The sequence below is a fragment of the Nicotiana attenuata genome, unplaced genomic scaffold, assembly GCF_001879085.1.
Source record: "Nicotiana attenuata strain UT unplaced genomic scaffold, NIATTr2, whole genome shotgun sequence".
NCBI lineage: Eukaryota > Viridiplantae > Streptophyta > Magnoliopsida > Solanales > Solanaceae > Nicotiana > Nicotiana attenuata.
The window spans coordinates 1-6,174 of NW_017674315.1; positions in this window are offsets into that span (position 1 = coordinate 1).

A 6,174-nucleotide genomic window follows, 5' to 3' on the forward strand; every position below is an offset into this window, starting at 1 on the left:
TAATATTTGATTGTATTGGGCACAATTGACATAACATCTTTACCCTGCATCAACATATCAACAAATCTTATAACAAATGCACCACAACTTGTGTTCCCTATCTGTTTTGGTGATTCTTTCCAGTGAAGAACAAATGGTTTATACTCATGCCCAAATGTAGGATGCAAGTCACCAAATTTACAATACTCCAAAATCATAGGAATAAATTCCTGATATTGAAGAATCTGCTCCTTTATAACTTGATAATCATATCCCTGGTACACAGAATCATATACATCTATAGTCTTCTCATTCAAGTCTAACACTGCCAGGTAATAATGAGTGCAACAATCTAAGGCAACTTCACCATCTACAATATGTGCAGGAACTCGAATTGGACAGAAAACTTCACAGATGACCATGGAATCCCACATCTACGATTCTCACCCAATACATACTGAATAAGACCAAATCCCAATCCTTCATTCCAAAATTGAAATTCAGTAAATTTTTCTGGACGTTTATGCCAGTCATTATATGCAAATTCCAAAGTGTCATTAAAGTCCAGATCTGTTGTTGTTGAAGCAAATGGATACTCATTGAAGTGATATATATGCTTCTTCCTCAAAAAATACATTACAACATCTATGTGCTGAATATAAAACAAAAAAAAAATATGTCAAGTATAATATGAAAGAAAATCAAAAGTTCACAACGTAAAAAATATATACATACCGCATCAGCTAATGTATACTTATCATCTACCATCTCTTTAAAGAACATTCTTGATTTGACTTTCTCATTGTAAAGTTCATATGGCTTTCCTTGCAGTACAGGATCTTTTTTGTAAATATCAGTTACATCCCTAAAAAAACAAGGACAAAACAAATATGAAAAACAAAAAAAAGTAAAATTTTAATAACATATATATCAAATAAAAATACAATAAACTAAATATCAAAACTCACTTTGGTAGACGACCTCTTCTCTTGTTCTCCTTTAAATATGCTTCAAAATTATCCTCAGCACGTTTGATTGTTTTACGATAATGCCAGCAACATCTTCGAACATATTTTGGATTCCAATTCAGACCTTTACATGTTCCCTTATATGGAGATTTTAAATGCCAACTGGCATTACGATTTCTTTTTCCTCTACCAAGCAATTCTTCTTCTACATTCGCACTTTGTGCAATCTGCGGTACTTGTGCTCCTGCCACTTCTTTTCCTTTACAGGAAGCAAAATTTTCTTTTTCATTTTCACCTTGTACCTTCTTATCATCTAGTTGAGAAACAAACTTAGCAACTTTAAGAGGAGAAACATAAATTCCCTCATCCACACTTGAATACAAAATAATATTTTTATCAGAATCATTTTTTTGTATATCAGCAGAAACAGATTGTTCAGCAGAGGTGCGATCAACAGTAGGTTCAGGATAATTTGAAATACTTGACTGAGACAAAATATTAAACTTAGGGCATGAATCCACAGAATTCCTCTTTCGTTTCCTAGTATACAATTTTCCCTGCTTCAAAAAAAGCAAAAAAGAAATGGAGAGATTATTAGAACTGAAAAACATAATGAAATGAAATAAATTATACATATCCAATATAATTTACTAGATAAAACAGTCTACAGATGCTAGTTTTCCAGTATAATATACTGGACAACAAGCTTAAACATGATAGAATTCCTGTAAAATATACAGGAATCAAACAAAACTCAACCATAATATAATAATCATCCAGTATAACATATTGGAAAGCAAAGATTCACAGGACAATAAAAAAAAGTACTATTAATCAATCAAAAAATAAATAACAACTAAAAATTTTTTAGTCTAAACAGAACTCATCCAGTATAATATACTGGACAACAAGCTTACACAGCGTAGATATACTGTAAAATATACAGGAATCAAACAAAACTGAACTATAATATAATAATCATCCAGTATAACATACTGGAAAGCAAACAAACTCAAATATTTTTTTCAAAAGCCTAATAAAAAAAACAGATAAATTATAACTCAAAAAAGGAATTGACAGATAAAACAAAATTCTAGTTTAAAAAGAACTAATCCAGTATAACATACTAGAGAAAAAACTTAGACACAGTAAACAACAAAACTGTGCACACTAACCTGCTGAATCTTTTCAATAATTTCATGAACAGCAAGAGGTGCTTTTTCTTTCAACTTCCTTTCAACTCCTTCAACATTATCTTTACTTTGTTGGATGCACATTTCAGAAAGACTTGCCAGACCAGTCTCAGGTTCTCTTTCCTTTGCTCCAGATGCTGCATTCACATTTACTATAGGAATAACTTGTTCTACTTCAGGTGAATCCAAAATTATATTTCTTTTTCAATATCGCGAAAAATGGCTTCAACATCTGTACCTCCTGTTGCAGCATCTGTTTCACTTCCCTGAGAAAATAGATTTCTCTTATAATATAAACATTCAACACATATTGGACAATCAAGCTTAAATACAACACACTTCCATTAAAAGATACTGAAATCAAACAAAACTCAAGTATTTTTTTGAAGAGCATAATTAAAAAAAACAGACAAATTAGAACTCAAAAAAGGAATTGGCAAATAAATCAAAATTCTAGTCTAAACAGAACTAATACAATATAACATACGATTTCTTTTTCCTCTACCAAGCAATTCTTCTTTTAAATTCGCACTTTGTGTAATCTGCGGTACTTGTGCTCCTGCCACTTCTTTTCCTTTACAGGAAGCAAAATTTTCTTTTTCATTTTCACCTTGTAACTTCTTATCATCTAGTTGAGAAACAGACTTAGCAACTTTAAGAGGAGAAACATAAATTCCCTCTCCACACTTGAATATAAAACAATATTTTTATCTGAATCATATATCAGCCCTCATCCACACTTGAATATAAAACAATATTTTTATCAGAATCATTTTTTTGTATATCAGCAGAAACAGATTGTTCAGCAGGGGTGTGATCAACAGTAGGTTCAGGATAATTTGATATACTTGACTGAGACAAAATATTAAAATTAGGGAACGAATCCACAGAATTCCTCTTTCGTTTACTAGTATATAATTTTCCCTGCTTCAAAAAAAGCAAAAAAGAAATGGAGAGATTATTACAACTAAAAAACATAATGAAATGAAGTAAATTATACATATACAGTATAATTACTAGACAAAACAGTATACAGATGCTAGTTTTTCAGTATAATATACCAGACAACAAGCTTAAACACGTTATAATTCCTGTAAAATATACAGGAATCAAACAAAACTCAACCATAATATAATAATCATCCAGTATAAAATATTGGAAAGCAAAGATTCACAGGACAATAAAAAAAAGTACTATTAATCATTCAAAAAATAAATAACAACTAAAAATTTTTTAGTCTAAACAGAATTCATCCAGTATAATATACTGGACAACAAGCTTACACAGCGTAGATATACTGTAAAATATACAGGAATCAAACAAAACTGAACTATAATATAATAATCATCCAGTATAACATACTGGAAAGCAAACAAACTCAAATATTTTTTTCAAAAGCCTAATAAAAAAAACAGATAAATTATAACTCAAAAAAGGAATTGACAGATAAAACAAAATTCTAGTTTAAAAAGAACTAATCCAGTATAACATACTAGAGAAAAAACTTAGACACAGTAAACAACAAAACTGTGCACACTAACCTGCTGAATCTTTTCAATAATTTCATGAACAGCAAGAGGTGCTTTTTCTTTCAACTTCCTTTCAACTCCTTCAACATTATCTTTACTTTGTTGGATGCACATTTCAGAAAGACTTGCCAGACCAGTCTCAGGTTCTCTTTCCTTTGCTCCAGATGCTGCATTCACATTTACTATAGGAATAACTTGTTCTACTTCAGGTGAATCCAAAATTATATTTCCTTTTTCAATATCGCGAAAAATGGCTTCAACATCTGTACCTCCTGTTGCAGCATCTGTTTCACTTCCCTGAGAAAATAGATTTCTCTTATAATATAAACATTCAACACATATTGGACAATCAAGCTTAAATACAACACACTTCCATTAAAAGATACTGAAATCAAACAAAACTCAAGTATTTTTTTGAAGAGCATAATTAAAAAAAACAGAAAAATTATAACTCAAAAAAGTAATTGGCAAATAAAACAAAATTCTAGTCTAAACAGAACTAATCCAATATAACATACTAGAGAAAAAACTTAAACACAGGAAACAACAAAACTCCGCACACTAACCTGCTGAATCTTTTCAATAATTTCATCAACAGCAAGAGGTGCTTTTCCTTTCAACTCCCTTTCATCTCCTTCAAAATTATCTTTACTTTCTTGGATGCACATTTCAGAAAGACTTGCCAAACCAGTCTCGGGTTCTCTTTCCTTTGCTCCAGATGCTTCATTCACATTAACTATAGGAATAACTTGTTCCACTTCAGGTGAATCCAAAATTATATTTCCTTTTTCAACATCTGTACCTCCTGTTATACCTCCTGTTACACCATCTGTTACACTTCCCTGAGAGACTGCAATTATGTTACTTTGCAGAATATTTTCACTAGACTGTGGTGACCATCTTTCTGTCGGATCACTTATTTTTCTAATTAGAGAATCAATATCACTACCAGCTGTAAGATCAGTCTCATCTGGACCACAATTTGCTATTTCTTCATTACAAATAAGACCTTTCGTTACATCTGCACCAGTTGGTCCACCTTGATCACTGCATTTCTTATTTTGTGCATCTTTGAGCGATTCAATATCCATTGGTGGTATCTTTGATGACACAGCTCCACAATTTTCCTTATTATCTTGACTGCACTGTGGTGTTGAAATTTGATATGTCCCATCAGCTATTTTTTGCCAGATAGCATCAACATCAGTACCAGTTGACTGACCTTGATCAGGGGCACTACATTCCACTCTTACTTCATCACAAGGAATTTCCTCTGAATTTGCATCATTTGCTGCTTTTTCATTAGTAGTCTCTTCATCAAAACATCCAACACCTACTGCAGCTTCATGTGGGGCTGATTCAACATTCATGGCTGATGGAATTAATGATCCAGCTGTGGTATTTTGTAAAATCTTTTCACTGGAATGTGGTGTAGAAAGCTCTTGTTTCCCATCACCTGTTTTAACCATCAAACTTTCTGTACCTGCTGTCAGAATTGGTTCAATTGCATTACATTCTGGCCTTAATTCATTACAAGGATCTTGCAATAAAATTCCAGTGCCTGGTACAGCTTCTCCATTAACTTGTGCTGGATGAACTGAGTCAATATCCATAGCTAATGGTATTGAATCAACATGTGCTCGACCTTCATTGTCACTCTCCTTATTTGGTGCCATTGAAATAGAAGGTCTTACATACTCAAACTCCTTATTGCACAGTTCATCTTGTTCCAGTAACTCACCATCTTCCTCTTTTTCATTCTGTTTGTCTCCCGACAAATTTGAAAAATCTCTATCACAATAATTATCTCCATCATAATTCTCTCCATCAGAATAATTTCTTTGGTCATTGATTTTCTGACTGCTTTCCTCATGCTTTTATTACTTTCATCTTCCTCATGCTTTTCATTCCTTTCCTCATTGTCTTCAGTACTTTCATCTGCCTCGTGCTTTTGATTGCCTTTCACACTGCTTTCCTCATGGTTTTCATTGCTTTCATCATGATTTTTTAAATCTTTAATAAACTTTACAACAACATCAAGCTTGTCATTGATTTCCTGCATTAATGAATACAATATATTATTATAGAAAAAAAATCAATAGTAAAATAAATTGCCAAACTAGTTAATTACCTTAACAGCGCTCTTAACATACTTCTTTAACTTTTTTTGATTATCTTTAATTTTTGTTTTCATCTCTATTTGAAATTTATTATTATCCTCACGTACAATCTCTTCAACTTTGTCAGATACCCTCTGAAAAGAAAAGAAAAATGGTAAGAATTAGAGAATCATAACGGTTAAACATTCTTATCGAGTGTAAAAACAATTCAATAAAGAGTAGAATATAATTTTGTAGAGTAAATTATTAGAACTAAAAAACATAATGAAATGAAATATTAGACTTATCCAGTATATTATAGTGGACAAAACAGCCTACATCTGGCAGTCTTCCAGTATAATATACTGAATGAAATGAATTTAAAGGTGTAAAACTCCAGAAAAAA